This window comes from Mus musculus, chromosome Y (assembly GCF_000001635.26).
Source record: "Mus musculus strain C57BL/6J chromosome Y, GRCm38.p6 C57BL/6J".
Lineage (NCBI taxonomy): Eukaryota > Metazoa > Chordata > Mammalia > Rodentia > Muridae > Mus > Mus musculus.
The window spans coordinates 3,827,242-3,853,685 of NC_000087.7; the positions used below are offsets into that span (position 1 = coordinate 3,827,242).

The window sequence follows — 26,444 nt, forward strand, 5'->3', positions numbered from 1 at the left end:
AGTCCAGTGTCCTAAGCCCAGTATTTGTTTGGATAAATGTGCAGCATAATATGGACACCACTGGGAGAATATGGTCTCATGATACAAGGTGAGAATGTGTTAGGTTAGTGGAGAAACTGCCACCCAATTCCCGATTCGGCGTGCACCCAAAAGATCACGAAGGACTATCTCTTGATGTAATTACATGAGGACGTTTAATTACGAAGCTCCGGACCGACATGCATCCCACACAGGAGATAACAGATGTCGGCCCCAAGGCTCAAAAGCTAGGGGTTTTTATGGGGTAAGGGGCTTAGGGGTGTGGAATTCAGCATAGTAACACACTATTGGCTTATTCAAACATTAACAGAAAGGGCATCAGGACTTTGTTCCTGTGGGCTGGGGGCTTATCTTTGTTCACATAGCAACCAGTTGATGTATGACTTTACCCGGTGCCAAGGGGCAATAGACAGAGGGGAGGTTCTGGCCAGATGGTGTTGGCTCAGATAATATAGCCCTGCTGGTCCTTGCATACCTTTTTATCTTTACAGTCAAGATGTTCTTAGGAATGCCTTAACAACAGCCCTGCCCTGGCATGCCTGGGGGCTGTTCTGCTTTGTTCTCAGTTCCAGGCTGGGACCGTGGGCTCCTAAACTCACAAGTTACAATATTTTATCTTCCTTCAAATGTAGATCCTCAAAGCAGTAAACAAAAGTGATCCAAAGCACATACTTCTAGGGTAGCATGGACAAGCAACATTTTGGGAGAAATGGAGCAAAATAAGCATAAACAAACCTTCACAGTAACAAACATACACACATACACACACACACACACACACACACACACACACACACACACACACACACACGCTCACAGCACAGGCATACATGTTTACCTAGGATCCCTCAGCATTTTAAACTAGAAGAGTGCCTTGCAAAGAACCACTGTTCCTTACAGTTAACTGTACAGAGGCAGGTGTTTTATTCCCTGAAGTGATAATAAGACTATTCAGGTTAAAGGCTAGGCTGTCCAGAAACCAATGTAGCAGTGGTTGGGGACAAAAGTGCTGGACATTTGGTTATGAGGGTCACAGGCAGGAAATCGGCAACAGGAGTGCAGCTGGCACAAGAAATTCTCCAGTCTTGCTAGGCCCCCAAAGGATTATACCTGGGTCTGACCTGGATGGTCCATTAAGAAAGTTCCCTTGTCATGTCTAAAACTTCATTTCCTAGCACTGAGTTAAATTCCCAAAAGAAACAAGTTTGGAGATAGTTTTCTTTAGAGTTCTTCATTTTCCCAAATCCTTTCAAGTTAAACATTATTACCCAGGGAATATCCAAGAGTGCCTAATGGCGCTACCTCCCCCACTATTCTCTCTCTCTCTTTATGTGTGTGTGTGTGTGTGTGTGTGTGTGTGTATGTGCATATCTTTGAATAAATAAGTAATAAAATAAATAAGTTTATTTTCTTTCTTGTGGCAATTCCTCTAGTTTTGGGTATTTACATCAGATAAGGACTTATTTTCCCTTGAGAAGATGTATATTTAGATGTGGTATCTGATTTCAGCACTTTGGTTTGTGCCAAGAAACACTTTTCTGCAAGCATCCTGAAATTTACTTCCCTGTGCCCATTGCTAGTGTCCTTGTACCATATCCACCAACAGGGAGGAGCTAGCAAGTAGAGAGAGAGGTGCTTGAGAGGCCAAGATAAAAGACTCTTGGAAGAAACAAGCTAGTCAAAGTCCAACTTGCAAAGGCACAAGGCCTTTAGAAGCTTCCAGAACAATGTGCTGTTCACTGTTTCACACAGTGTATAGTGATGGGAAGAGTTCCCATTGTAGCAGGGGCTTAGTTATGGACTTTTTATGAAATCAGGCATAAGTGTGGGAAGGAATCAGACAAGATGGCTTCTGGATTTATTTCCCATAAGATGTTCCAAGATTTCCTTGGGAATGCTGAATCTTTTTTCTTGGCCTGGCTATGATGGTTTGTAAATACTCAAACAGGGAGTGGCTTTTGGAGGTGTGGCCTTGTTGGAGTAGGTGTGTCAGTGTGGGTATGGCCTTAAGATCCTCACCCTAGGGAGAGGATAAGGGGTTTTCAGAGGGGAAACCAGGAAAGGGGATAATATTTGAAATGTAAATAAAGAAAATATTTAATAAAAAGGGAAAAAACAAAACAAAATAAAAACAAAAAGACCCTCACTCGAGCTGGCTGGAAGTCAGTATTCTGCTAGCAGCCTTTAGATTATGTAGAACTCTCAGCTCCTCCTATGGCAACCTGCCTACATACTTCCATGCTCCCACTTTGATAATGATGGACTGAACCTTTGAACCTGTAATCTGGCCCCAAATTAAATGTTGTCATTATAAGAGTTTCCTTGGTGTCTATTCACAACAGTAAACCCTAACTAGCACTGGATTTCTCCATTGCACACACAACAATCACAGTCACACAGTTGTATGTTTTGTGCACACACTCATTCACACACACACACAAACACACACAAACACACACACACAGAGACAGAGAGACAGAGCAAGAGAGACAGAGAGAGACAAAGAGACAGACACACAGAGACCGAGACAGACAGACAGAGACAGATAGGAGAGAAAGGAGAGAGAGAGGGAATCTGGGAGGGAGGGAGGGAGGGAGAGAGAGAGAGAGGGAGGGACGGAGGGAACAAGAGAAACATATATATAAGAAAAGGAAAAACAGAAACCCACCTATACATCCATGCTGGCATGCACTAAAGCAAGCATGCCTGCACTCAGAGACACAGGAACAGAGATTATCCCCTCAGGCTTTTGTAAGATATCCAAGGTCATGCAAGATTGCAGAGAAACTCCTCTTTATGCCAAGTGCACTGGGCTCACTCATTCAACAGCATAGACCAAACATACACCGTGACCTTCCAACTCCACCGATGTCCTACCCAGTCTCTTCTTCCACATTTACTCTCCCCTGAAGTGTGAACATCCCTAACGATATTGATGTGACCCTGAAGCCTGAGATGCCCTGGATCACAGCCTGTTTGCTTCCCAGGTGGGAACTGTTCCTCTCAGCCACATGTCTCTTGACCCTCTCGTGGCACCCTGCTGGGTTTGTCATTGACTGATTCTATTTGGGACTGCAGTAGCTCCAGTTCTTCCATGAGAATGTTGTTTTGCTGGATCACTCCCAGTCTGTCCCCCCAGGCCTTCCTGAACCTTGTCTCTGGCCTCATCCTCTTCTTGCCTCTGCTCTTCCTGCACTTGGGTGTCCACCTCCATCACCTCCTGGACTTCCACCATCAGCATGTAAGGCCTCATCCCTAGGGCTGCTTCAAATCCCCCAATTGTTGTGACTTGTTGCTGCTGAGGTGTCTAATGCCAAGGGCTTCAGAGTTTGCAGGATGGCTGCCTTGAGGAATGGTGGGCAATGCTCAGTGTATGACAATTAGCTCAGAGGTCAACTCTGCTGCAGGGTCCTACCCTCCACTTCAGGCTCCTGACTTTCTCCCATTGGAATAGATTTCCAGTCTCCACACCCTCTTCTACTGTATGTGATGCTACGATTCTTGTTTAGTATTCTGAGGGTTGCAGGGTCTATCTGACAGCAGTTTCCTGAGTGGCTGTGAATCCAGAGGCTTTTCTTATCAGTTAGGATCAGGGTCCTCCTTCTGTGCAAGCTCATTCAAGAAAGAGCTGATTTCCTGTAGTTCAGGACCTGTTTTGAATCACTAAGCCTAGTGGGCTCTCCCAACAGTTAAAAAAAAGAAAACTTTCTGAAATTCTGGCACAGATGCAGAGTAGCACCCTGCTTTCACTCAGAATTTGTGAGGACCTCAAAGATCTGGCCATCAGGCATGGTATTGAAATCCTATTAATGCAACCTTTCTGACTAACACCTTATCTAAAACCTTGGCCTAGCAGATCTCCATGGTTTCAGGGGCTCACTGCAGGTCACCCTTCCCAATTCCAGCCCATCACCCTCATAACCTATGGGCAGCATACTTGTCCCCTTCTGCTGGCTGCGTAGCACTGGGGCAGCCTGGTCTTTTACATGAATATTTTATTGGATATTCCTCAGATATTATCTATATTTCCTCAGATAAGACATAAGAGGACCTGGCTGTCCAGGGGACTTTCTTTCCAAACCTCACTTGTATTTTACAATTCTGGATGTATACTTACAAAGTTTAGGTAGAAGGTGTTCTCTACGAAAGCAGCAGTTTACTTGAATTCAGAGATACTTGGATATAATTGTCCATGATAAGTTTGCTGTGTACTTGGGTGCTTAGGTTGATGCACTTTGAGGCTGTCTGTGTGAGTTGGGTATGTCTGTGTGACTGTGTGTGAGCTTCTGAATGTGTGTGTATGAGAGAAAGAAGGGGGCAGGTAGAGAATGAATGAGAATACATGGGGACTTTCTCTGATGTACCAATTCCTTAGTCTTCAGGTATTTACAGCAGATGTGGACTTCATTCTCCTAGAGAGGTTTTTTATTTGAATGTGCTATTTGACCTCACTACTTCCATTTTTGTGCTACGAAAACGTTCCAGGGATCATCCTGAAAGGGGTTTGGCTTCCCAGTACCTCTGGCAAATGTCCCTTGACTATATCCACCATGCAGGAGCTTGAAAGGCTAAGATGCAGGGGATTCTCAGGAGAACCAAATTAGTCAAAGCCACAGGGTCCCTCATAGCTCCCAGAAGATTATTTTCTTCAGTGTCTTCACATAGTGTATACTTGTAGGAAAAGAGTGCCCACTGTAGCAGCAGCTTAGTTATGTACAGCCTATGAAATCAGCCATAGAGTGAAAAGGAGACAGGGAGGGTGGCTAATGGTTTCATTTCTCATAATCTGTTTGTGGATTTCCCTGGGAAGGCTGGGTCTGTTTATTTGGCCTGGTCTTCTCAATTCCATTTGCAGGAGAGAATGTTTGAGACAGGAGTACCCCTGATAGTTTGTGTGTTGTGTTGTTGTTTTGTTGACCCTAGCCTGTGTTTGTCCATTTTGCTCTGAAGGTCCTTGAGTCAGAACTGCCAGTGGCCAGCTGGACTGCTCAGGGAAACAAGAGCCTCAGAACATGGACCTTTATCTAAAGGTTTAATGTGGGTGTTGATGGGCTCTGTCAATTCCCTTGTCTGTTGTGATATGTTTTGACACTGGCAATACAGTAAGTAAGTAAATACAAAGGGCCCCTTCTTCCATCCCTGACATACAGACATATTATTGGAAAGTAGTTGAGAATTGTAGAGGACCCAAAGTTCCCAAGAACCTAAATTCCTGGTCTACTAAGCCAGATGCTTGGATCTGGGTACTAGGAAGGTGTGGCTGGAGAAAAGATACAGACCTGGGACTGGAATGCCATTCGCTGACTCTACTCCCTTAGCATTTGGTAGGCATGAGCTTTTACCCAGATGAGGGAAGTAGGGGTGGAGCAGACCTGCATCTTTGTGTACAATCTAACATGGCAGGATGCCAATAGTAGAAATGGTGTCTTTGCCTTAGTAGCCTCATGAGAAGCTGGAAAGGCCCTATTCCCTCCTATCCCTGAGAAAAACATACAGTATTGGAAAGTATTAGAGAACTCGGGAGGACCAAAAGCTCCCAAGGAGCTGATTCTCTTAAGCCATGTCATATTTTTTCTGGGGTGGTCCTGTGAGAGGAATTATAGAAAGCAGAGGCTGTCCATGGAACAGGCAATAAGCGAGAAGCAGCCATGGCCAAGCTTCAGGTAATTCCTATCACCTCAGGTATCTGCAGGAAGTAGGGGAGTCCTGAGATACCCTCTAGTGAGAGATGGAAAACTCTAGGTGCTTGGATCTGAAGGACTGGCAAAGTGTGACCAGAGGAAAACACAGGACTAGGACCAACATTACATTCAGTGATAGGTCTTGGTAGGCAGGAATTGTTACTCAGGTGAGGGAAGTGTCCCTCGCCTATCAGTATTCCTAAATGTATGGTCCTAGTAACCAGAAACCCAATTTACTTGGTACTTTCAAGGCCACAATCCTCAGGTCCACATACATTTACTGCCAGGAAAGAAACAATGTTCACTCTGTCTACAATCCAGAGAGGAAACAGAAATCTTGGAACAAAACAGCTACCCAACAAAGACAAACTAGAAATCATCAGCAAAACCTGTAATCACCCTAAACCCACATGCATCAATCCCAGAGTCAGAACACAATAATATCAGGGACAGCAGCCAGGTATCCTGTCACAGTAGGCCCTAAATATTTCATGATAGATGAAGCATATGAAAAAATATCTAAAACTGTTTACTTGAAAAAGATATAGCTCCTTAAAGAGTAAATGAATAAACATCTTAAGTCTGGAAAACAGAAAGAATGTGTGGAATTAAATAAATGTATTAAGGAAATCTAGCAATAAACAAACAAACAGTTGAAAGAAATGAATAAACCTGATCCAGGCCTGAAAGTGGAAATAGAACCAATAAAGCAATCCCAGACTGAGGGAATCTTGGAAATGAAAAATCCTAGAACTAGAACAAAAACTACAGAGTCAAGCTTTAACAAGAAAAATACAACAGATGGAAGAATGGATCTTTGACATTAAAAATATGACAGAAAAATGGACATATCTTTCAAAACAAATGTTAAATGTAAAATTTTCCTCTTACAAAACATCCATGGAAATCTGGGGCGCTATGAACATATCCAACTAAGGAAAAAAAAAACATGCATAGGAAGTAGAAAAACAACCTTGCTCAAAGACCTGTAAAATGTTTTCAACAAAAGCACAGAAGAAAAATTTCAGAAGCTAAAGAAGGAGATGCCTATATTAGTACAAGGATCATACAGAATACTCCATAATTTAGACCAGAACACAAAGTCCCTGTAGCATATAATAACCAAAGGACTATATAATAACACACAGAACAAAGTAAAACTACTAAAAACTTGCAAGGGAAGAACACCAAGTAACATATATAGACACACCTATCAGATTTATACCTGGCTTCTCAATGGAGACTCTTAAAAAGCCAGAAGAGCCTGGACAGAAGATGATCTAGAGAGCGTAAGAGACCCAGCCTTCTATATACCTCGCAAAACCTTCAGTCCTAATTTGTAAAGATAATACAACATTCAACAACTATGACCAAATTTAAGCAATAGTTATCTACAAAAAGAGCCTCTAAAGACGGTTCTAGAAGGAAAAACTCCAAAAGATTGTCACCGGGTATCTCCCTCATTTGTAATTTCTGTTTAAACTGGTGCCAAAGCGTCTCATATAAACCAGGCAGAACAAGCCTGACTAGCTTTTGGGCTTCCCCCAATGATACCCTAATTAATATGCAACATTAAGGTGCTGGAATTAGGAGGCTGGCATTTATGTGGGTCTTGGGGATCTGAACCAGTGTTCATATGTTGTAGCAAGCATTCTGCAAACTCAACCATCTTCCAAGCCTTTTTATTGTGGTTTCCCCTTCACAACATGTTGTAAATGAGAAAATTAGTCTCATTTTGAGTCTACTGTACAAGATGACTGTAAGAGTTCATCAGTCAAATTACTCACAATGAAATGGTTGAAAAGCCAAAGAATTCAAGTAAGTTTCTAAAATTATCAAGGGCCACAAGATGATTCAACAAAACAGATCAATGTAGTGAACAAGTCGGTAAAAAAATAATCTAGATGAAAGATGAAAACAGTTAAGAAAATCATCCAAGAAACATTAAGCTCCTGGGCAAAAATTGGAAACCTCAGAACAGGAAAAGTCAACAAATCAAACATATGGGTAAAAGCATCACCACTAAACTAAATCATTCAGAAAGAAAAGAACTGTCAAAGCCTGAAGATGGGCTGAGGACACTCACACAGAAAAAATAAACAAGTATTCCTACAACTTTGGGACACAATTTCGATCAGAATGGTATCTGAGAATCCATGTAAGAGAATTCTCAACAGAGGAATCCAAATGGCCATGAAGCACTTAAAGCAATGTTCAACATCCTTAGTCATCAGGGAAATACAAATCAAAACCACGCTGAGATTCCACCTCACACTACTCAGAATGGCCATGATCAAAAACTTAGGTGGCAGCAGATGCTGGCTAGGATGTGGAGAAAGAGGAACATTCCTCCATTGATGGTGGGATTGCAAGCTGGTACAACCACTCTGAAAAATCAATCTGACATTTCCTCAAAAAATTGGAAATAGATCTACCTCAAGACCCAGCTACACCACCCCTGGGCATATACCCAAAAGATGCTCCACCATTTCACAAGGACACATGGTCCACTATGTTCCCTAGCAGTCTTATTCATAATATTGAGAAGCTGCAAACAACCCAGTTGTCCCTCAGCCAAAGAATGGATGCAGAAAATGTTCATGTCCACCATCGAATACTACTTGGCTGTTAAAAATGATGGTATCATGAATTTTGCAGGCAAAATCATGGAATTAGAAAATCTCATCCTGAATGAGGTAACCCAGACCCAAAAGACATGCATGGTATCTACTAACTGATAAGTGGGTATTGGCCAAGAAGTTCAGAATTCCCATGATACAACTCACAGACTGGGGGAAGCTTACTTAACAAGAATGCAGACCCATTTTTGGATATTTCAAACACACTTGGACAAGGGATCAAAATAATCACCAGAGGCAGAGGCAGAGGGAGGGAGGGACCTGGGTAGGAGAGGGAAGAGGCAGGAAAAGTGGGGGCTGGGGGTACGGGATTTGGGGGGAGGCAGCAGCAGAATGAGGCATGGCCGGAGACAAAAGAGAAGCACAGTGGCCCAGAAGAGTAAATTGAAATATGGAGCAGTGTGGGATGGGGGAGAGAGGAATCTCTAGAATGTCCCAGAGTGGTGAGAGAGAGGCTTCTAGGACTCAATGGGTATGGCAATACCCAAAATGCCCAACAGTAGGGAGACAGAGCTGAAGAGACCACATCCAGCAGATAGAATGGCCCCCATTTGAGGCACGGGGCCACTCATTGATGTTCAAAATTTTTGACTCAAAATTGATCCTGTCTAAAGGAAATGCAGGGACAAAAGTGGAGTAAAGACCGAACCATAGGGCATTCAGTGACTGAGCAGGTATGAAACTCGGACACTATTACTGATGCTCTGTTCTGTTTGCAGACAGGAGCCTAGTAGCGGTGCTATCCTCTTGAGTGGATCTCAGCTGCCGACTGAAACAGATGCAGATACTTACAGTGTGGAAGAGTTCAGGGAAGGAGTAAATGGAACTGAAGCAGATTGCCACCCCATAGAAAGTCCAATGGTATGTCCTGTCCAGTAGGACCCAGTTATTCGTGGGTGCGAGGAGGACCACAAACCTGGAAGAGAAATGAACAAGAAAGAAGAGAAGAGACCAAGGAGGATTCCTGTCAAGGTCTCCACTTATTAGGCTGAAAAGCCAGGTTATAAGCACACAGAGAGGGAAAATAGGAAGGGGCTGAGGGGAAATTAAAAAAAAAAAAGAACAAAGAAGCAGGCATCTGGAGACATGAAGGCTGAATTCTGACTGCAGGCAGGAGGCACTCTGAGTCTTATCTCCAGAGTGTAGATTACTCCTTAACAGCCCTGGGTGTCAGGCAGGGCTCAGCACATAACTCTTGTCCTTAGAAGTCTTGGGAGTCAGGAAGAGATAAGGAAGAGGGGACTATAATTCAATCTTTTAGAGTCTTAGGTGCTAGGAAGGGATAGGGAGGAGGAGGTGACTGGCTCCTTAACACAAGGCCATTTGGCTTATTGGGATGGGAAACTGCGAAAGGCTTACATTCTCAATGTATGGTCTCCAATATCTCCCCCCTTTGAATTAATTTTAAAAGGCCACACTTAACTGAGGTGATCAAATGATCTTCCCATCCTTGGATGAGTGGGCATTAACCATTCCTGGGGGAGCATTGACCCGATTCCTCCCATGGGTGCTGTCACAACCCACACTCATGAATCTTGGTATCTTTTGGGGAGGGGAGGCAGAGCCTTAGAACGATTTTTTTGTTGTAACTGAAACTATATACCAACCTCCGTCCAAACCAGTTGTGTCTCGCAGGGAACTCAGAAATGGTCTAGTTGGACCTTTCCCTGCAGCGTTTAACCTTGTACCCATGCTGGTGCCCATACTGGATTCATATTATCACGAACCAGTATGCACAGTTCTAAGTCGTGTGCAGCTCCTAAAGGAGAATTGTCAACCTCAGATTCAGCAAGGTCTCTGTGGGGTGTACCTACAAGAATTATGCCAATGGTAATACCACAATTTGTGGCTCTCATGCTATATTAGGAGCTGGAGTTCACCCTCCTCATCTCTATTGTCTCCATGGCTTCAGGAACCAAGGGGAATCTGTGTTTGCAGCAAGGGCAGAAAACTGGAGGCCAGCAACTGCTCTTTCTGCATTGGTGGAAGGGAGATTTTTGTCTGGGTCTCAGATATCCAGCTTATAGTAGTGAACTGCAACCAGCTTGCTTAAAGCAGCTTCAATCTGTGACTTAACAAAACTGGTTAATCTATTAAAGGCCTAAGGGCCAAGTGACAAAAGCAACAGAATGTCCACAAAGGGTCTCAAAAGGCTAAGAAGCAAGGATGAGAGGCAGGGTTTGAATACACACTCAAACAGGGGCAAGGAGGGAAGCATCTGGGGTCCCAAAAGACAGAGACCAATACCAGATATTTGGCCAGGAGTCAGCTCTTCTTTAGATTCCAGATGCCATCTCAGAAAGGAAGTATCATTGGTAGCAATTACCTCTCCAAAAAGGGCTATTCCTTCATAAAAAGAAGGCTGGGACAAAAAACCAAATCTAACAATCTCTAGCAAGGGTAGAATTGGTCTCAAGAATGGCTTGTATTGAAGCATTAACTACGGTAACAATAAGTTCCTCCGTACAAAACTATAATAAGAATTCTAAACGTATGTTGTTAAGCTTGCTCTGAGATCTCTAACTCTATGTAGTGGATAGTACAACCTGATTTCTTTCACTATCTCTCTTACAATTCTAGAAGAAATTCTGAATGTCAGTGAATAGGCAACATTCTTCTAATATCTGAAATTTCTTTATTTGTAGCCTTAATATTTGCTATATCCTGCCTTATTTCTGAGGCTACTACTTCTAAGACATTAACCTTTGCTTCCAATTTTTTATCTACAATAAGTTGCTCTGACAAGGCTATGGGAATATTCTTATGAATATCATTAGCAAAATGAGCAGTATACAGCTGTTGATCTAAAGCTGTGGTAGATATTGAAGGTAAAATTGTAAAGCAGTAAATCTTAAAATTGCTCATTTGACCTTTTCCATGTTTGCATTCCCTGATTTTTAAACCAAGGTTCATTTCCTAACTCTAACAGGCAGGGAAACATAAGCAGGTCTAAAGAACAAAATAATAACAGCAGATTCATATCTAAATTAGGATCTACACAATTAGTTAATTGACATTTACAATGAATATGAAAAGACTTGTCAAGATTGGTGATCTTAACTCTTAAAATTATCTAACACTATATCATATAGGTAAAATACAAAAGCTTTCACACATACAGGGGAGTTAGCTTGAATGGCCAAAAACAGTGTCTCTGACAAAATCTTGTCAAATACACTGTAGCAGTTCCTCCGCCTCATGGGTCATCATTTTTAGTTGTCCCCAAGTTGACACCAGATCAGCTTTCCTTGCTGTAGCCCATGGCAGAGATAGGAAGTTCCTCAATCTTGTTTGCAAGTGGCTGCTCTCCCTGATTCCTCTTTCTCTGTGTGCTCAACACAGCTTTTTTGTCACCACTGTCAGGGCACTCAGGAACTCACAGGTAATTCTGTCACACGAATCATTTTGGAAGCTAGCATGCTTCTGCAGCATTCTGTGGAAAAAAGAGACACCCCCTCTATCCCCCATATTAACTTTCTGTTCAGGATCATGCCATGTGCCATTAAGTGGATCTTTATCATCTCACCTAGACATAATTATGTCTAGTTTTAAGATACTGTAAGGCGTTTATTAATTCCTTTTGACATCCAAATTTTAAAACTCTTAAAAATAAAAGTATGATTTAAATAATGTGCATGGGGTTATAACTTCTCCCCTTCTTTTTTTTTTAAGAAGATAGAATTTTTAAAGTTCTACAATACCTTGTCTTTGAGAATTATTAAATTGTTGACAAAACATCTTAAATACTTGACTGTTATAGTCAGATTTAATATAAAATGGGCAGTGACTACACTTTCAATTGTTTCTCTTGAAGAGCGGTTGTAACTAGAATGCTTGAAAAGTTATTATAGTCACATGTGAATAACTTATTTATTTATTGATCAGAAATAAGAGCATTCATTTGCAGCAATTGATTAAGTATAGGTCCTCAAGAATTAATACCATTAATTGAGGACACCAATATCAATTTTTTTTTTACAATTTGACATGCACATTGTCTAAAAATACCAAAATATTATCTTAAACCATTACTAGTTTGAATATATGTAAAGAACAAGATTATATAGCCAATTTTTTAAAGTACGATGATCACGTTCAACTTGTCTCATGGGGTTAGAAGGAATTCCAATTTATATTTGATGTCAAATTCTTTACAAAATGAAGTAAAATTCTTGGTAGAATAGGGTGCCTTTTATCTGTCTTAATAAGTTTAGGCAATCTCATGGCATTAAAGGCTTGTAGGCAATGATCAAATACATTTTTCAAGGCCTCTCCTGTATGTAGAGAAGCAAAAGGAAATCCCGAACAAGTGTCAATACAAACATGTATATATTTTAAATCTCCAGATTCCGCACAATAAGTTACATCCATTTGCCAAATATGATTAGCCATAAGACCTCGTGGATTAACTCCTAAATGTGGCACTGGAGATAATGTAGTACATTTAAGACATTTTCTTTTACCAAAATATTATTTTGCCAAAATAAGTTAGAGCCTGCTTCTTTCCAAGGATAACCATCTGAACTACTGCTTCATAATATGGCAAGATATAATGTTTAGGAGAAATCCTCAAATGTATCCACATAGAAGAGACATTTGCCATAACAGTGCTGTAGGCATATGAATCGTATTAAAAATTAACAGCTGTAAAGGCAAAGAGTAATCTATATAAGTGACAAATTGCTCTTCAATAGCTTTTTCCACTTGTTGTAAGGCCAGCAATCCTTCTGAGGCTAAAGATCTAGGGGAGGTTGGATCAGAACTCCCTTTAAGACTATCAAACAAGCCCCTTCCGCTCCACTCGAGCCCCGGGCTACCGTTCCAGTGGAGTCTCGCCCGACACCCGAAAGGGCCCACACAGGATTCCCCACGGGATCCTAAGACCCCTGGTGAGTGGAACAAAGTGCCTGCCCCAATCCAATCGCGAGGAACCTGAGACTGCGGTACATAGGGAAGCAGACTACCTGGGCCTGACCTGGGGCACATGCCCCTCCCGCTCCACTCGAGCCCCGGGCTACCTTGCCAGCAGAGTCACCCGACACCCGCAAGGACCCACACAGGATTCCCCACGATATCCTAAGACCTCTAGTGAGTGGAACACAACTTCTGCCAGGAGTCTGGTTCGAACACCAAACATCTGGATACCTTCCCTGCAAGAAGAGAGCTTGCCTGCAGAGAATACTCTGCCCACTGAAACTAAGGAGAGTGCTACCCTCCAGGTCTGCTTTTAGAGGCTAACAGAGTCACCTGAAGAACAAGCTCTTAACAGTGACAACTAAAACAGCTAGCTTCAGAGATTACCAGATGGCGAAAGGCAAACGTAAGAATCCTACTAACAGAAATCAAGACCACTCACCATCATCAGAACGCAGCACTCCCACCCCACCTAGTCCTGGGCACCCCAACACAACTGAAAATCTAGACCCAGATTTAAAAACATTTCTCATGATGATGCTAGAGGACATCAAGAAGGACTTTCATAAGTCACTTAAAGAATTACAGGAGAGCACTGCTAAAGAGTTACAGGCCCTTAAAGAAAAGCAGGAAAACACAGCCAAACAGGTAGAAATCATTAAAGGTCCAAACAGGTGATGGAAATGAACAAAACCATACTAGAACTAAAAAGGGAAGTAGACACAATAAAGAAAACCCAAAGCGAGGCAACGCTGGAGATAGAAACCCTAGGAAAGAGATCTGGAACCATAGATTCGAGCATCAGCAACAGAATACAAGAAATGGAAGAGAGAATCTCAGGTGCAGAAGATTCCATAGAGAACATCGACACAACAGTCAAAGAAAATACAAAATGCAAAAGGATCCTAACTCAAAACATCCAGGTAATCCAGGACACAATGAGAAGACCAAACCTACGGATAATAGGAATTGATGAGAATGAAGATTTTCAACTTAAAGGGCCAGCTAATATCTTCAACAAAATAATAGAAGAAAACTTCCCAAACATAAAGAAAGAGATGCCCATGATCATACAAGAAGCCTACAGAACTCCACATAGACTGGACCAGAGAAGAAATTCCTCCCGACACATAATAATCAGAACAACAAATGCACTAAATAAAGATAGAATATTAAAAGCAGTAAGGGAGAAAGGTCAAGTAACATATAAAGGAAGGCCTATCAGAATTACACCAGACTTTTCACCAGAGACTATGAAAGCCAGAAGAGCCTGGACAGATGTTATACAGACACTAAGAGAACACAAATGCCAGCCCAGGCTACTATACCCGGCCAAACTCTCAATTACCATAAATGGAGAGACCAAAGTATTCCACGACAAAACCAAATTCACACAATATCTTTCCACGAATCCAGCCCTTCAAAGGATAATAACAGAAAAGAAGCAATACAAGGATGGAAATCACTCCCTAGAACAAGCAAGAAAGTAATCACTCAACAAACCAAAAAGAAGACACCTCAGCATAATAAATGAGACCTTGATAATTACCCTTCTTGGTCTCCTGTCTCTCCTTCCCTTCCTCCCATTTCCTTCCAGGTTTGCAGTCCCCCTTGCACCCATGAATAACTGATACCTAAATAACTTCCTTAGTTGCCTGTAGTTCTCTGTCTACAGATGGGTTCCAATAATTCACATCCCACACTTCCCATTATTATGTTTCTACTGGGACTCTGGGAACTCACAAGCTACTCAGCAAAGCAGGTAGGCTAACTGCAGACCTACACTGTCCTTCTGATCCTCCAAGTCTAAGTCCCACTGTCATCCCCAGCTCTGCAGCAGAATAACTATAGCAGCCTTCCCAGTCATTTCTAGTGGACCCCACAGATCTTTCCCTCATAATCTCCTTCCACACATTCCTTGATTTGTTCCAGATCTGAACTACAGGAGGACCTCTCTGGAAAACTACAGGCCATTCTGGTCCAGAAATCAGGCAGGATAGCTTTAACCAGATTTCTCCCCACAACTCATACTCCCCACACTCCCTTCTCAGATACTTCAAATCAAATCCACAAGCCTCATCCCTAATTCCAGATGACTACCTATGGCAGCTTCCCACCACACTTCATCTCTAAAGATCCCACAGATGTTCCACTCCTAACTCCCCTAATTGCTTTGTTCCATCCCCTAATTTCAGTAAGATGACCCTGGGAAACAAGATGCATGGAAGCTCTTTAGTAGACCTGCTTGCTGTGGTCTCTGATAACTCTCTGCCCCCAATAACCATGTCAATGACTTATCAGCTCTAGTCAAACATCCTGTTTTTGCTCCCTCTTGTAAACCAAAGCCCATTCCAGTTACTAAGTCTCAGGTCGCGATACTAAGAAACATTTTACCTGGAAACCCCAGACCTCAACAGCTATCAGGACCCCAGAAGATATTCCTACAGGCAACATACAGCCATCATACTCTACTCAGAACCAAAGTATCTGAAGCACAAGTAGAAAGCTTTAAACTTAAAAATAGCTTTTAATGGACATGATAAAGGTCCTTAAAGAGGAAATTAGAGAATCTTCTACAATAATCTATGAAATCATCTACAGAATAGTGTAAAGAAATGGATAAAACTGTTCAAGACATGCGAGTGAAAACAGATTCAATGAAGAAAACCCAAACTGGGGGAGGGGCAGTAATGAAAAGCATAGGAACTTGGACAGGAATTACAGAGGCAAGTTTCACCATTAGAATACAGGAGTTGGTAGAGAGAGATTCACGGGTACTAAAGATACCAGGGAATAAATGAAGTCCTATGTCAAAGAAAATCTGAGGTACCATGAAAAGACCAAACCTAAGAATAATGGTGATAGAGGAAAAAAGCAAATCCCAGTGCAAAGGCTCAGGAAGTATTTTCATCAAAATTATAGAAGAAAAACTCTCTACCTTAAAGAAATAAATGCCTACCAAAGTATAAGAATCATACAGAACACCAAGTAGATTTGAACCAGAAAAGAAAGTCCTCTCCCCATGTAGTAACTGAAACAATAAACATACACAACAAAGAAGGAGTATTAAAAGCTGCAAGGGAAAAGCACTAAGTAGCAAATAGAGGCAGACATATTAGAATTTCACCTGACTTCAAGGGAGACCTTTAGAAGCCAGGAGAGATGATGTTCTACAGACTCTAAGACACCACAGATGCCAGCCCAGGATACCCAGCACAACTTTCAATCACAGGAAGATGGAGAGATTAAGACATGCCATGATAAAAAAAAACAAAAAACAAAGTTAAGCAGTATCTGTTCTACAAACTCAGCTGTAAAAAAGGTGCAAGAAAGTAAACTTCAACCTAAGGAGATTAGTTACACCATAGAAAGCACAGGGGCTATATAATAATCCCAGACTAGCATACTGAAAGAAGGGAAGGACATGGATGGATTGATGGACAGACAGACAGACTGGACTAGAGCACTTGTGTATGTGTGTGCGGGCGCCTACCCATACACACTCTCTGACAAAGTTACCATCACCAACAAAGTAACATGAATCAACAATCACTGCCCATTGATAGCTCTCAAAATCAACAGCCTCAAATCCTGCAATAAAAGACAGAACATAACAGAATGGATGGGAAAACAGTATCTATCTACCTTTGGGCTGCATATAAGTACAGTTCAACATCAAGGATAGACATCATTTCCCGGCCAGAGGATAGGGGTCCGCCCAGCCCGGGAGCGCTTTGCCTGAGCATCAGCAGCAGACATCTTGGTTCCGGGACCCCGACGAGAGTTGATTCTGCACAGGCCCTGGACATCTGGCCACTCTCCCGGTCAGAGGATAGGGTTCCACCTGGCCCGGGAGTGCTTTGCCTGAGTATCTGCGGCAGATATCTTGGTTCCGGGACTCTGCTGAGTGTATTCTGCATGGGTGAGAGTGCAGAATACAGAAGCTAACAGCTGCTGGGACAGGCGGGAGCCACAGAACTTCTAAAGCAGCCCCCTTTTCGGGCCCCAGACATCTGGCCACTTCCCGGGGTCCGCCCTGGCTGGGAGCACTTGCTTGGCCTGTAATCGGCTGCAGACATCTTGGTTCCAGGACTCCTTTGAGAGTATTCTGCACAGGTGAGAGTGTAGAATACAGAAGCTAACAGCTTCTGGGACAGGCCAAAGCAACTCACCCGAAACATATGGTGGCTCACAACCATCCATAGTGGGATCCAATGCCCTCTTCTGGTGTGTCTGAAGTTATTGATAGCATACTCAAATATATAAAATAAATAAATCTTTCTTTTAAATAAAAAGGATTATAAATGAAATTTGGCACCACACAATATTTTGAGTACTAAAAGAAGAAATGAGGTCAAAATAGGCCAACAGCTACTCTACTTTCAATTAACGACATCCAGAGTAACCTGAATAAAACCACAGACAGACTGAGCCTCCTCTGGTTCTACTTTCACTTGTGATATAAATGGGTTGGGGCTTCCTCCACCTGAACTCTGTTCTTTAAATACAACACATCCGAATGTCATATCTTTTCTCAGGCTTCTACTACTTTTTCATGGTCAAATGTCTGCCCACATACTGGCACTGTTTCACCATGGATAGGTCCATTTCCCTAGGAAAAAGCCTTCATAAGCACTGAAAACAAGCACCCTCCTGACATTTTCCAATTGCTACTTCTCAGTAACACTTTACTTCTCTTACACATTTGAAATTCTAACATTAACCATATGCCACTTACTGCAACAGTAGCTCAACATGGTCAAAGAAGGGTCTCCCAGGAGCATTTGGGGGTATAGGTCATAAGCACCACAACTTACTATGTTAGAATCTTAAGCAGAATATTTAAATGTATTAGTCCACTTAACACACTATGTCAAGAACAGATGAGATAAGCATAAGCATTTACCAGCAAAAATACTTCCAGTACAGAACATCCCTGAGGACTCAGACCATACTCACATCTTTATAAATATGTTTTATGTTACATACTGTCTTACAACAACTGAATGTATGTGTCTGTATGTATGTGTACACAAAAGTACAGATGTATGTAGGCACACAGAAGCATATACACTATACTTAGTACATGTATGATTGAGTGGGATCCTAGTGTACTAGTAGTAATAGTCCATATATACTATGTGCAGCTCTCTTCTTCTTCCTCTTCTTCTTCTTCTTCTTCTTCTTCTTCTTCTTCTTCTTCTTCTTCTTCTTCTTCTTCTTCTTCTTCTTCTTCTTCTTCTTCTTCTTCTTCTTCTTCTTCTTCTTCCTCTTCCTCCTCCTCCTCCTCCTCCTCCTCCTCCTCCTCCTCCTCCTCCTCCTCTTCTTCTTCTTCTTCTTCTTCTTCTTCTTCTTCTTCTTCTTCTTCTTCTTCTTATTCTTCTTCTTCTTCTTCCTCTTCCTCTTCTTCTTTTTTTTTTGGTCATCAGTTTCCTAGCTTCCCTGAACTGGCTTCCTAAAGGTATGGAAGAAATTTGTCCTTTCCACTGGATAGAGCGATCTGGGGAAGGAAAGACAAATAGTATTTAAGTAATTATTGAGTCTTACAGACTCAGTGTTACAGGAGGAGGATACCAAAATGCAATCAGGAAGTGTCTCACTTGCTCCAATCTTCCCATTAGAGGAAGCCAGGACCATTTCTATTGTTACCTTATTTTTCTAAATCTAGAGTCTAGGATGCTTGATGAAAAACAAAGCAAAGTAAAGATGAATTATAAGCAAGACAATCAAGGTAACACTGACCTGCCAGGCTATGACTCTATTACCCATCTCACAATGTCACATCTGCAATGCCCAAGCTTCCACACTTAGGTGTGGAGGGAAAACCATGCAAATGAAAAAATTGTGACAGATAAAAATGTCTATTCACCTCACATCTGAATGTCTGAAAAACAGGAGGGAACTATAGGGGGGAAAAAAAGAGGGGAAGGAGGGGAGCGGATAAGAGGGGAGAGGAGGGGGGGGAAGAAACATCTAAGCCATTTAGGTTAGAATCAAATAGGAGAGAGAAAGCCATGCCATTCTTCTCACTGTGATGTCCCAGGGACGGAAGAGAAACTGTCTGTTCAGGTTTGACTTCTCAATGATGTCCATGTCTGTAACTGTCATTTTTCCATCCTCCCCACAGCCAACGCCAATCATGGCAATGTTCTTGAGCATTTCACAGCCAATGGCACCTGCACCTACCTAGAAGTTGGTAAACAATCTGATAAGAGTGAACAGGGATGGCATATGCTAACTTTACACCCAAAAGAAAACACCAACTGAACACAAGACTTTGTGTAGTAACAAACATTCCATTCACAGGGATGCACATTGCTATGGGTGACTGAGAGGAGGGAAAGAGAAAGAACTACCTGAAGCCTTTCTCCAACCAGCCACAAAACAAAATAGGTGATGTGATCAGGACATGAAAAACAAAAAGACCCCTCCTCAAAGGAATCAGGGAAAGAGAGATCCTTTCAGCAAGGGTGAACAGAGGTCATTAGTGTCAATCCCCAGGAAGTATTTCTGCTTGCCAAACTTCTCTTGTAGTTCTGATCCAAATACTTGCCCATTGAATCAGTTTTGGCACTGGATTTATATGAATGAGTACAGACAGGTTAGAGCGACACTTTCCTCAAGATGTTCCCAAAGTTTCGCTCTGTTCCCAGGGACCTACCGGCAGACACTTATCTTCAATGAAGGCTACTCTGTGCTCCGGGAGACATTTGTACATCAACAAAGTACAGCCACTGCCTAATGGGCATACACTTTCCAGAAGAAAGCCTGGGGAAAGATGGTTGTCAGTAACAGTAGCCTAACTGGACTAAAAGTCAGTGATGGCATCAGAAGCACACAGCAGCCATACCCTTTCCCACTAGGGCTGACCTTCATGACTTCCTGGGCAGCCAAACCGCCAAAGAAGGCATTCTTGGGTGCCAGATCCACAGCTGCTACATAGGCCAACTTCCAGGTAAGGTCGATGTCCAGGAAATCCTGCTGAACTGCTGGCAAAGCTTGAGCATTCACAGACTGGGCTAAGGTCACCAATTCTGCTGCATCCTCCTGGTTGGACCAAAGGAACTTGGATAGAGCCTATTAGGCCATACTGGAGAAAGAACAGGTATAGAACTCAGGCAAATCAGAGGTTCCTGGCTGGCTTCCCACTCATTTACCTCATTATGGGGCTGAGGAGGACTGCTGTACTTAGTACAGAAATGATGCAGGGCCTGGGAAGCCAATGTGTAGATGAGCAGGACAACAGCACTTAGCAAAATCTGTGACCACAAAATCTGGCTCTGCCAACAAGGTGAGTAGGGGTCTGTGTGGATAATGGAGCATTGCGAGACTAGGATGACAAACCTTTAAATCTCAAAAGCAGTAGTCCTTTTACTCACAGCCCCTCATGACCTTCTCACAAAATTGATCTTCTGAGGTAATTTCAGTTGACTGACAATGCCTCCAGGGTTGTACTCAGAGAAGCTGGAGGTATCACAGATACTAAAGTTATAGGGATCTGGAAGATGAAAAAGATGGAGGAGACTGCCATTCCAATCTTTGCCTTTGCTACCCTCCCAAGATCAAGTACAAAAAACTCACAGTCCAAGCCTAAAACACATCAGCTTTCATTCAATTGCAAGCTCTACTCAGATAAGGACAACCAACCAACCAACCAACTAACCAACCAACCAACCAACCAACCAACCAAAAAACAAACAAAGGAAAAAAATAGCAAAAACAAAAAAAAAGCATATCCATCAAAGGCACAGGTATACATTACACAACGCTCACCCCAACCCTTCAGAAATCAACTCACTAGGATTCAGAGTTCACAGCAGGTCAATGGCTACATACACCAAACAAAATGGCCACAGTTTCACTCATACAGCTTCAGACTCTGTGGGTTAGGAAGTTGACACCACATTCTTCTGTTTCAATGCAGAAAAACAAAATCGGGAGGGAAAAGATGTCTCCTCTGTCCAAAATCTGATTCAGTGGCTGAGTGTGAGTGTTTCTTGCTTTCCCAGAAAGCAGCAATTTGGTTAAGCACCTATGCTAGGCATCTCACAAATGTCTGCAGCTCTCAGACATATCACAAAACATAGACACACAGACACAGACACAGACACAGACACAGACACAGACACAGACACAGACACACACACAGACACACACACACACAGACACACACACACACACACTAAATTAAATAAATAAACAAATAAATAAACAAATAAATAAATACACAAGACAAAAAGAAATCTACTTGTTTCTATCTCCCAAGCATTACACACAAGCTCTGTAAAGATACAAGCCATAGGACCTAACTTTTCTTACAAAGGTTCTGGGGATCAAACTTAAGAACTTGTGAGAGCACAGCAAGAAGTCTACCAACTGACTTGCTATATTAATGTTCAGTATATTACTAATATTTAGTGACTATAGAGAAGAGAAAGTCTTTATGTTTTGAAAACAAAAGCAATTCTTTTTCATGTGCTTGTTGACTTGGAGACAGAGATTCACATAGCCTAGGCTGGCCTCTTGCTCCATAACTAAGGCTGGGCTTGAACTTGTAATCTTCCTGCAACCACCACTTGATTGCCAGGATTACATGTGCATGCCATCATCCACAAACAGGTTATATTAACAGAGCCCAATGGTGGAGGGCTACAAAACAGAAAAAAGTCATCTTTGTTCCCCTTTCATCACTGATCAATTTCAGCTCATGCATGTAGAAAGACTTCCTAACAAACAGCCATCACCTTTTGTACTCAGCATCACAATCATTCAAGTCTGGACAAAACAAAGGAGTTGATACCAGGGGTAACTAGATAAATCTTTTAGGAGTAAAGTTCAGCATGCTAAGACAACTGAAGCCAGCATCAAATATGTAAGACTCACAAGTACCTCACTTCTATCAAACGTGTTATAAAACATCATGCTACTTTGACTGTGGTTGACCTCACACGTCTCACTTTAGTTTTCTGCAGGTGTCTTAATTTAGGGATATCATCTCTACAGAAGCTTTGTTAATCTCACACCTTTGCTCGGACACACTGGTTTTGGCCTCCTGCACACTCAAACTGCTGTGTTTTAAATTACTGTAGACTCCCCTCCTAAACTCTTCCATCACTACCACACTGTCTTCATACATTTTCTCATTGAGGCAGTTTGGACAACTGAGGTGAGCCTTCATCAGGATCCATCTTTATCTGCTTCCTCCAAGCCACAGGGTAGCGATTACCTCCATGTGCTGCCTTCCTGACTGCATAGTAGCACTTTGAATGGTTATTCTAAATTCAAACTCAGTCATAATGCTCACAGAACAAGGGCTCTTAAAAACTGAGCCGTTTTTCCAGCCATAGTCTACCAGAAACCAGCTTACCAATCACACATACTAGTCACTCTGTCCTTTTAGTACTTAAAAGAAAAAATCGAATTGTCTAAAATTAAACCAGAAATGGGGGTAGGGGGTAGGGTCGAGTCAAAAAGGAATAAACTAAAGAATAAGTGGTGTGCCTGACAATACTCGAGAATCAGTCCAGAGACACAGAAAGAGATGATGCATGCGCTGGAGGTGGGAGACACACATTAGGCCCTGTTCTATTAAGGCATGGTGGCTCTAATCCCAGGCCTCAGGAAAGAGGACTAAGGTGAGTTGGAGACCAGCCCAGTCTGCTGTGAAAAGCTCCAGTGTAAACTCCTGTCTTCTGAGGCAGCACTTAGCAGCCAGCCTTCCCTTTGTTCTGTGCTATCACTTCTCACCCTCCTTCCCCAGGCTTCAGTACTCAGAACATTGATCTATATGGGACCAATGCCATTGAGTTTACTTATGCCCTGAATTTCTGAGAAAGAGACAAAGTCACCACTTTCAAATCTATGCCAGGAGTCCTCCAAGCAGGTGAAAAGTTCTGGATTCTCCTGGTTGGGGAAAAAGCAAAAAGAAGAATGAATTTATGAACTCCCTAGGCCAATGGATAGTCCTGGAGGGTATCATCCTGAGTGAGGTAACCCAATCACAAAAAAAACTCTCATGACATGTACTCACTGATATGTGGATATTATCCCAGAAACTTTGAATACTCAAGATACAAGCAGCAAAACACATGAAACTCATGAAGAATGAAGACCAAAGTGTGTTCACTTTGCTCCTTCTTAGAATTGGGAACAAAACACACATCAAAAGAGTTATAGAGATAAAGACTGGAGCTGAGATGAAATGATGGACCATCTAGAGACTGCCACATCAGGGAATCCATTCCATAATCAGCCTCCAAACATAGACACCATTGCATATGCCAGCAAAATTTGCTGAAAGGACGCTAATATAGCTGTCTCTTGTGAGGCTATGCTGGTGCCTGGCAAACACAAAAGTGGATGCTCACAGTCAGCCATTGGATGGAACACAGGCCTAAGTACCTAAAAAGCTAAAGGGGTCTGCAACCCTATTGGTGGAACAACGATATGAACTAACCAGCACCCCAAGAGCTCGTGACTCTAGTTGCATGTGTAGCAGAAGATGGCCTAGTTGGCCATCATTTGGAAGAGGGGGACCTTTGGTCTTGCAAACTTTATATGCCTCAGTACAGGGGAACACCAGGGCCAAGAATTGGGAGTGGGAAGGTAGGGGAGTGGGGTGGGAGGTTTTTGGGGGAATTTTGGAATAGCATTTGAAATGTAAAATAAGAAAATACCTAATTAAAAAAAGAAAAAAGTATATATACAGTAAGCCTCCCAAGTGTGGCATGCTTATGATCCCCCATCCTGGAAGCTGAGGCAGAAGGTTTACCCTGCATTCAAACCAACCTAGGCTTAACAACATTATGGAGATTGTCTGAAACACACACACACACAGACACACAGACACACAGACACACAGACACACACAGACACACACACACACACAAACACACACACACACACAAACACACACACAAAGTAAGAAAAGAAAAAGAAAGAAAAGAAAAACTTCCCAAGATTTAAAGGTCAGGCAACTAATTTTTAATATCCCTCACTGATAGGTTACTGACTAGGTTATTTGGTGACAGATCCCAAGTCAAACTGTTGGTGGTGACAGGGGAAGGGAAGGAAAGGGGGAACAGGAAAAGAATATAAAGAATGTGAGGTAATGGGAAATGATAGGAAAGGAATCCTCAAGACAAAGGAAACTTGGGAAAGGAAGGAGAGCAGAGGGAAAAGGAGGTTCAGAGAACAGGAAAAGGAAAGGAAAACAACAAAAGTAAATAATTACTGCCTACCTCCTCTGCATGAGAATGTATGGGGCTGGCCTCCTTACCTTAGTGATCATTGAAACCATTGCACTGAGTTGCTGTTCCCCATTTGAATCAGTGAGAAACATTTCCTCTCCAAAGTCACAGAAGAGTTGTCTAGGGAAGTAGGCAAAGGGAGTGATGCTTTGGACCAAGCACAGGGCCTTCCAGCACTCAAGGTACTGGGACAGATCAGGTGATGTTCATACCACACAGGAAAAAAAAAAAGAAAAAAATATTTGAAAACTGGTTGGTGGAGGAGGACAAGAAGGCTTGGGAGTCTCTTGGTCTATGTTTGGTAGAAGTTAGACAAAGGCAAGCACTCAACCAACTAGGCCCTGAGTGTCTGCTACTATCAGCTTGATTCCGTGGCTGTGGCAGAATTTACCCACCTGCAGCTGATATTCCAAAGGAGTGTTGGTAAGAACCAATACCTGTAAAGAACAATAGGCCCAGGTTTGGGGTAGATTGAGATAATAAAAAGGCTGACAGAAGTGAGGGAGAAGGGTGAAGAATCCAACACCCAGGCTCAGCTGGCACAGCCTTTTGTCCCATGGACACACAAGTCTCAGTGGGCATCAGATATAACAAGGGACAGAAAACAGCTTTTAAAAACACTACCAACTACAGGAATAACAGCAGTGCTAGACAAACAAGGTCTGGAGACCACCTAAGTTCATTTATCTGGTAAAAATAGACAGCTGGCTACCTACAGCCAGGTTCTATCCATCAAGAGTGAATACCCAGTCATTCTGGGTTTCCTCTCATTATATTCTCTCATATAAGGGCTGGAAAATTATACATGCAGGTGCTGTGCTCCATCCAGATCTCACTATAACACAACACCTTTCTGCAAGAGAATCTGCCCCTCTGGGGAGCTCTACCTGCTACCTTCATCTCCTAGTTTTCCAGAACCAGATCTGACACAAGTTGCCAGCCTAAATGGCAACAAACCTGGAAGAATAAGAGAGGAGGCATGGGGATACTCCAGGGTACCTGAAAACCACTAAGGAACTCCTCAATTAGAGGTCCAGTGTAGGCAAACACAGGAACGTAACTGTTGAGTTCAGCAAGGCATGGTTGGGATATCTCAGATCGGTTTTTACCAATATCTTCCTCACGTAGGTAGAACTATGAAAAGGGGGTAGGAAGATAACACTGAAACACATGCAGTGTACATGTTGGGGCCTAAGCAAGGAGACACCAAAAAGAGATGATACCTGGGAAGACAGATCAGCCCACTGGGCAGTGCCCTGGTCATGGAGAGTGACTGCCTTGACCCCACCGAGGATGATATTCTTGGCAATTTCCACACCCAGACCCTGCATGCCTGATATCAGTACACTGGAAGCCTGGAGATGCTTCATTGCCTCATGGCCGAGTGCATACCTGTCAGCAAAGAACTCTAGGTTAGGGTCTGCCCCACTGTTTGCCTTCTCCCAATCTCCATCTCTCGTCCTGGGTACCATTCACAGCTGGCAGGAGTAAAGGCTTTCATCTATGTCCATTTCCTTATTATTATTATTATTTTTTGACATTTCCTAAAGATGAGCAGAGAGTTCCAAGGGAGATAAAATACCAATGAGACTAAGATATTTGGAAAGACAGAGGTACTTCACCAACCCCACTGACTGTTTCCATCCTTACAAATGTCATACTCATGTTGGTTGGCACTGGGGACACGCCACACATCACAGAATATGTAGGAGACTAACTAGAATCCAGACTAGAGTCAGGTCCTGACACTTTTCATTTCATGGACAGGACTGAGCTGGACAGGGAAAGAAATAGGGAGCATCAGAGCTGAGGCTCTGTGGAAGAAACATCCTCTTCAGAAAGGTTTTCTGTGCTTGTGCACACAGATAAGCACTAGAGAAGCCTGAAAAGTTAAGCAAGCACACAGGCATCCTTCAAAGGAG

The 26,444-nt window shown here is 42.5% G+C and overlaps 1 pseudogene; it reads right to left on the reverse strand.

Moving 5' to 3' along the window:
- Gm28649 overlaps positions 1-26,033 on the reverse strand; it is a 48,404-nt pseudogene extending 22,371 nt beyond the window's left edge.
- Between the last annotated feature and the right edge of the window lie 411 nt (positions 26,034-26,444).